Source organism: Podarcis bocagei (genome assembly GCF_964188305.1).
Source record: "Podarcis bocagei genome assembly, chromosome: 1".
Lineage (NCBI taxonomy): Eukaryota > Metazoa > Chordata > Lepidosauria > Squamata > Lacertidae > Podarcis > Podarcis bocagei.
In genome coordinates this window covers 71498525-71506094 of record NC_138125.1, presented here as the reverse complement: position 1 = coordinate 71506094, position 7570 = coordinate 71498525, and the positions used below count along the sequence as shown (strand labels likewise).

At 40.8% G+C, this 7570-nt stretch overlaps 1 long non-coding RNA gene across 1 annotated transcript; it reads left to right on the top strand.

Annotated features, from left to right (window-relative positions):
- The first annotated feature begins 4988 nt into the window (after window positions 1–4988).
- Window positions 4989–6823, top strand: LOC308584598. The gene is made up of 2 exons (XR_014006940.1): window positions 4989–5649; window positions 5722–6823. It is a non-coding gene; the product is annotated as an uncharacterized lncRNA (long non-coding RNA).
- Window positions 6824–7570: the final 747 nt, after the last annotated feature.

The window sequence follows — 7570 nt, the reverse complement described above, 5'->3', positions numbered from 1 at the left end:
GGGGAGGACCAGATACAGGCTATGCCACTATATGCCTATTAGTGATATAATTTGCAAAGCAAAAGTTACTTTGATGTCTTCCTCCCATGTAGTAATGTCACATGTTTAGTTTGGAACGAATTATACTTCTCAGATTGTAGATATCCATTTGCTGGGAGGCTTATTAAGGGCAATAAGCTGGACATACATACAATTCACTATAGGCAGAATAGTACATAAAGCTGCCTTCTAAAAGCTCTATTAGTCCATGTAACCCAGTTCTGTGAACTCTGACAAGTAGTTGCTCTTCAGGGTCTCTGGCAGAGGTTTATCCCATCACCTACCTGATCCTTTTTAACTGGAGAGCCAAGAGATTGAACCTTGACATGTGCTGTATCACTGTGCTATGGTCCCTCCCCAAAAGAAATCCTTAATTTGGGTGGTGCCAGAGACCAAGATAAGAGCATAGTAGTATACAACTGACAACAGCCCCCCCCCAAAAAAAACCCAATTACTCCCAAAGGAATGTGACTGTTGTGTTTCTGGTTGTGTAAACATCACAAGGCTGACTATGTGACAAGTGTTCTTTGGGGGTATGAATGTTCCAAAGAGATCTCTGCCTCTACAATAATAATTTAGGGCAAGGAGATACAAATGGGACTCTTTAGAGCATGGAGTAATCTAGATTTCTCTTGCTACAGTTCTGCTGAGAAGAAATATGCGAGTAGTCAATGAAGATTACTTATGTTATCTGTGATTTTTCTAAGTTCCTTACAAAGTCCTCTAGGATCTGTGTAATGTTTATATGGGAAGGCTCTATAATCAATATAGTGCTGAGAAAGAAGTCAAAAGAAGCCAAAAACCATAGCCTTTGTTATCATTAAAGGTCAGCATTCCCTCCTGTTGGGAGAATATCAATATTGACTTTGCAAGATTATGGGCTGTTGCACATGAACACGCACCCATAGGAGCAAATACTAAATTTTAAGAGACAATTTTGCCAGTGGGAGGATGTCAGGGATTGAAGGCTGTGATGTCTGAGAAGAATAAAAATAAACTTTAAGCAGCAAAACGGAACACTACAGCTGCAGTCATATATTCTTACCTGTAATAAGGCCAATTGAATTCAATAGGATTGTCTTGCTGAGTAAAGGCAGAGAATTGTGCTGTAAGTAGTTTACAGTGCAATCCTATTCATATCTGGGAAAATTTACAACTTGGTGGTATTTAAAGTATACCTGTATTTAGTAATTTTTATTATCTTTTGTTGTTGCGTAAGCAGGAAAAACACTGACTAATGAAAGAAGAGAGTATTTTCCTTTATTTTGTCATTTATCTGGACAGATTGACCAAATTAATATCCATGTATTGCTGTCTGTTATAAGTCATACTGTACATTCAAAAGTGAATGCAGCTGTCAAGTTACTAGTTCACTGATGTACTTTCCAGAGCTGCAAGACAAGTCTGACTCTAGAGCTTTCATAATGGCCAACATTATTTCCATCTGGCATGTCTAAGGCAGCAGGAATATAGTTCTACAGTATGTGGATATTTGTAAACTGGGTTAAATGCAAATCTGATGAGAGGACTGTCATCAGGCAGTTCCACACCACACGTACCAAAAAACCTACACCTATCTGCCTTTCAGCATCAGTGCACTGGATGCCTACTGTTGTGGTTTTGCTCCATAACAATCCAGAGCAAACCTCAACGTTATGTAGTTAGCAGAGTAAGCATGATGCAGGATTCCAAAAAATAAACCATACGCAACCAGCTTCATCCAGTAATTATTTACTGAAGGTAAATAGCATAACAGTCACAAATCCAACTCTTCAGGATTGGCATAGTCATTAATAATCCAGTTGCAGCAAAACCTTAACTTAAACTTAACAATAAGACTAAAAACTTAGGCACTTCAGCATACTATGTACAGATCACCACACAGAAACAAAGTAGAGAGAACCAAGAAGGAAAGAGAAAGTCAAACCAGGCTCCTTCAGGCCTATTATTATAGGAAACATGACCTTGGGAGAAAGAGATAAAAGGACTAGTTTGAATCAACTTGACTCAGCTTCTCTGAAGGAATAACCCAAACATCAGGAACCTTTTGCTTACCAGGCAGAAGAGAAACTTGACTTGTCAGCTAGAAACCTCCAGCTTCTATCACAGAGAGAAAGTTTCAGAACCTTATCCAGAACAGAATAGAAAAGATCTCTGCACTTTAAACCAATACTTTCTGTACTTAAAAAATGCAAGCCGTGTCACCTACATGTTATTTCCAGTCTAATCTGAGAGCCATCCCATAGATCCTGGACACTAACACTTGCTGGATTAGTAACAATTTTAACTCCAGTCTAGGGGGGGTCTGTTTAAATATCTGCCAATGTATCTTTCCAGCAGTGTTGCACTGAATATATGTTTGTCTGAACACCTTATTGCAACCATTTGTAGAGGACAAAGGTAGAGCTTGGCAAGGTGAGTAGGCATATTGGATTGCCTGGTGTACTAGGAGACTCAGAAGAAACCAAGGTCTCTTGACCAAACTGAGCTATAATTGCAAATACTGCAAAGCTGTATTGAATTTGCAGTACAACAAACAGAATAAAATAACCATTGTCCCCAAATAGCAGGTAGAGTGTAAAAACTTGCATCTCACTCAGTTATGCCTGATAAATGACTTCCCAACTAGTCAAAGAGCAGGACTGGTTCAGAGGATAAAGTTTGTGTGGCATAGGCATCAAACTGAAATTGCCTACCCAAGAGATGCCACATCTTCCTTGCTTCTTTAATGGTTAGGAGGAAGACCAGTAGTGTTTTTACATGTATGGAACCCAGTGCTTTCCAAACCAGGAGTGACACAAAGAGTGGAATTCACAGTACAATGCTGACAAATTTTAATGATGGTTGTTGTTTTTTAATCTGCAGATTGCTGCAGAAATGTGGAGAACTTAATTTAAGATGGAAAGAATGAGAAATTGAAAGAACAAAAAATGTCAGATCCTTCCATTCTGTGGGAAAATGATTGCTTGTACATAAGAGCATGAGCAGAGTTCTTATTATTGCAGAGTGATTTTGCAGCACGAGATATTGTTAAGAGCTTGATGAGCACGTGAACACCTCATGCTAGACTAATGATTGGCTCACGTAGCATAACACTCTCTTTGTCTGTGGGCAAAAGCAAGGTTACATTCCTTTGATTTGGTACCTTTGAGTACCAGGCAGAGCAAGCGCGGTGCTGGAGGAGAGAGGATGATTTATTTCTTACTGCACACAATAAACATTGCGGCTGAAGCCAAAGCTTTTTCTTCAAGTCATCTTGGTGTGAGACTGATTTCTGACTGATTTTCTTACTGATGTTGAGCTGGATTCTCGACATTTGGTGCCCCGTGTGACTACCTTTGGACTCCACGTTGTTTCTCATCGTTCAGCGCTCACCACGCGTCTTTCATCCACTATGGATCCCGGTGAGTGCTCCCTTGGTACCCCGTGTATGTGATTCTGGACTACGTTAAGGACTTATCAGCACTCATCTCGCCCGGCAAGGGCTGCAGACGCGTCGTTCATCCACCTAGTGGATCCCTGGTGAGTGCTCCCAACCCCCCCCCTTTCTTTTGCCATTATGGGGCAGTCTCTCTCTCCACCACAGAAAAAGTTTTTTGAAGACCTTAAATCTCTTTTGGCCAGCAACAGCCTTCTTGTCTCAGATGCTGATATCGTGTCTCTTATAGAAGCATTGGATATTCACTGTCCCTGGTTTCCTCAGCATGGGAATTATAGTTTAAAAGACTGGGAAAAGATAGGACAATTTTTCCAAAACCATCCTCAGATTGATGTCAGAGTTTTACATGCCTGGTCTGAAGTTTACACAGCAATGTCCAGTTTGACTCCAGCCAATCTCCTTTTGGCTGCTGCATCTGTTTCTTTGCCTGCCGACTTTCCATTGCTATATCCAGCATTGCCTTCTTCTGCTGTATATGCCCTACCAAAGGCTCCTGTCGTCCCTCCCCTGCATTCTTCGCATTCCACACCCCCCATTTCCACTGCCCTCCAAGAGACTCTTTGTACTGCTGCTCCGTTGCTGCCTTTTGATTCTGATACTCCAAATCTCTTTCCTGTGATTGCTCCTGCACCCCCAGCCCCCGTCATGCTGACCCAAACTGATGTTCTCGATGGGCTGATGGGAGGAGGCAATTTTCTTCCTATTGCCCAACAGTTGGCCCTTGATCCTATGTATTGGGCAGCCACCACTGCTGCCGCTCAAGAGGCTCTGGCCTCTGTCCCTGATGACAGGAATGAGCACGGTGGCCTATTGGGAAGCGTCAGACAGGGCCTTGCAGAGCCCTATGGACAATTTGTTGATCGCTTGTATAATACCTTCAAGCGGCAAGTTCAGGACCTGGCAGCAGAAGACCTGACTGTACGCCAGCTTGCGTTCACTAATGTAAATGAGAACCATAAGCAACATCCTTTGATGTGCCCTTTGATGACAACATCAAATATAGCCATTGCTGATATCCTTACAGCCTGCCAGTCAGTGGGCACTGAGATGCACAAAGCTCATCTGCTAGCCACGGCCTTGTCCTCCGCCGTGTCCCAAAATCCTGCAAAGGATAAAACCTGTTGGCTTGACAGTGGCTAAAGAAAAAATCCAGCGGACTTTACCTATTACGTACCTGGGACACAAGCTGACAGCATCTGCAGCCATTCCAGTTACGCCTCAACTACAGTTCCCTGATCATCTTAAACTGGTGGATTTACAACAAATTCTTGGACAGCTGAATTGGATAAAGAGTTATTTGGACCTGCCCACCTCCACTTTGTCTCCACTATTTTCTGCCCTTAAAGGACATAAGGATCCAGCAGACAAGATCACAGTCATTTCTTTTGATGCAGTCAACCCTAGAGGCCTGCATCCCCTGGCAATTTGGCAAATGGATGTCACCCACACGCCTTCTTTGGCTCCATTTTCTAAGGTACATCTCACTGTGGACACTGCCTCTGTGTCACCACGTTTCATTGGGCTTGGATTTTTGACTCAGCAGTACAAGGAGCAATACATCAGACTTATTTACAGCAAATGGGCTCCTGTATCTGCAGAAATGGTTGTGTGACTTCTTCTGGATTATGGTTTTTACATGCCAATAATCGAGCCACGAAATATCACACAGGTTGCTCGGAAATGGCCATTGGAATAATTTACCATTCTCATCCTTATTGGCATCACTTGGATTTTACCCCCCAGATATTTTTTTTTTCTCTCCTCCCTCAGGAGTCCTGCCTTATGATGTGTTCACCTGAGCATGTACAGAGGGCTGTCTTGGAACTATTGTGGACTCTTGGCAAGGGAGGGGTGAGGGGATTTTAGTGTGTTCCAGTTGTTTCATTTTTGTGCTTTGGCATGGTTCCCGGACAGAAAGCAAGTTGCAATATGGTTCTTTAGCAAGCCTTGCGAAGACAATGGGCTCTGTTCTCGACCTTGTTGCAATCTTTTTAGTTACAGCAAGCGGAATATGCTTGAAGCGAAATATGCTTGGCTAGTGCTTTTTAGCTGCTGAGAAAAATGATTAAAAAAAAAAAAACTTTAAAAAGCTTTGAGCCTTTTTTGGTGGTGGTATTCTAGCATTCCAGTAAATGCTTCATTTAAGATTAGCAATAATATGAAGGACAATCGTATAAGTTTATCACCTGTGTTTTGTTGCTTGCAGAAATAGTGCCTTATTGTTTTCGTTTCAATCATAATAGAAGTAAATTTTTAGGTCATTATCCATATTGTAATTGGACATATGAGTACATTAATGGATCTTCTTGTTTTTTTTATTATTACCACTATGAGTGATAGGCCAAAAGTCTCAGTTAATAATGTCACAACTTACACGACTTATGACCAACAGGCTGCATGTAGAGATTTTTATGTTTGGTTCAACTGGATGAGAAAGAGCAGTAAATCTACATGTTTGCTTCAATCTGATTTATGGTTATTCTGTGGCAAATTGGACCGAAGCTTTGTTTTTAATTCTATCATCTTTGTTTTAAAAATAATTAACAAAAACAAAAAAAACAAAAAAAAAGTCAGAAATGAGAGAAGTTGCTTTATAAACTTTTTATGCTTTAAATGTAATCTTTGCCTCTAAAGGTGGAATTTATGTCTTAATTCATTCTCATTGTTGTATGTATATAACTGATCAATCAACCAATATCTCTGCTATTATTGATTATATGGAACAAATGATAACCCATAATCCTTTGAATCCACCTGAAGGTTTTGATCCATGGGATTGGTTATTTTCTTGGCTACCTAATGGATTATGGTTAAGAAAAATGTTATTGATTGTAATTGCATGTATTGTTGGTTTTGTTATGGTGTGCTGTTGTATTCAATGCTTGCTTTTTTTTGATTTCCCAATGTACTGCATGGTGGTTTCGACCAAGGCCCACCATAGGGGTTACAAGGGGAATTTATGTTGCAAAATATAAACGCTTAGGTAATGGGAATGCAATTTTGATTAAGCGTCCCTCTTATAATATAAACAAGAAAAGAGGGCATGTGGGAAAATGATTGCTTGTACATAAGAGCATGAGCAGAGTTCTTATTATTGCAGAGTGATTTTGCAGCACGAGATATTGTTAAGAGCTTGATGAGCACGTGAACACCTCATGCTAGACTAATGATTGGCTCACGTAGCATAACACTCTCTTTGTCTGTGGGCAAAAGCAAGGTTACATTCCTTTGATTTGGTACCTTTGAGTACCAGGCAGAGCAAGCGCGGTGCTGGAGGAGAGAGGATGATTTATTTCTTACTGCACACAATAAACATTGCGGCTGAAGCCAAAGCTTTTTCTTCAAGTCATCTTGGTGTGAGACTGATTTCTGACTGATTTTCTTACTGATGTTGAGCTGGATTCTCGACACCATTCCTAGTCCTGGATGTTTTTCCAGACTAAAGGTCCTAAATGCATCGTTAAAGTTTCCTCTAGTTAGGAGAGTAGTTGTTGGATACACAACATTGCTGAAATGATTAGCTTTGGTTAAATAAAAGGCTGGTGTAAACATTGCTATCAATTCAGCAAAGACTGACCAGGATAATGAACAGATAATTAAGAGCACCAAGGTCAAATTAGCCCATGAGAGCTTATCAGTCATAACATTACTTGTATCTATCTGTAATGTTTAGTGTAATGTGCCCTTTTTTGTTTGTTCACAAGCTGTTTGTGAAACAAGCTTGGTTAGTGCTCCAAGCAGAATGTTACATTTGAAATGGCACAATCACCAAATACCCACCAATCACATTTGTGAGCTGCATTCATACTCTCACCACAACCGGAGCTCCTCAACATTTCACCTCACACTCAAAAGCCAGGTTAACTCACATCCCTCACTCACTGCCAGCTCTCCATCCAGTCTCCCACCTATTTTAAACAGCAAGTTGCTGTTTCTTATAGACGAAGCCTACAAAATGTGAACAGCCCATAACCATTATGTGCAGGTGCTGTCTTAAAATTCTTCTTCTTCTTCTTCTTTGGCGATCACTCGTAGCCAAGTAAGATTGTCTTCCATAAACAAATAGTGCAGTACCTACTGATAGAGATATTA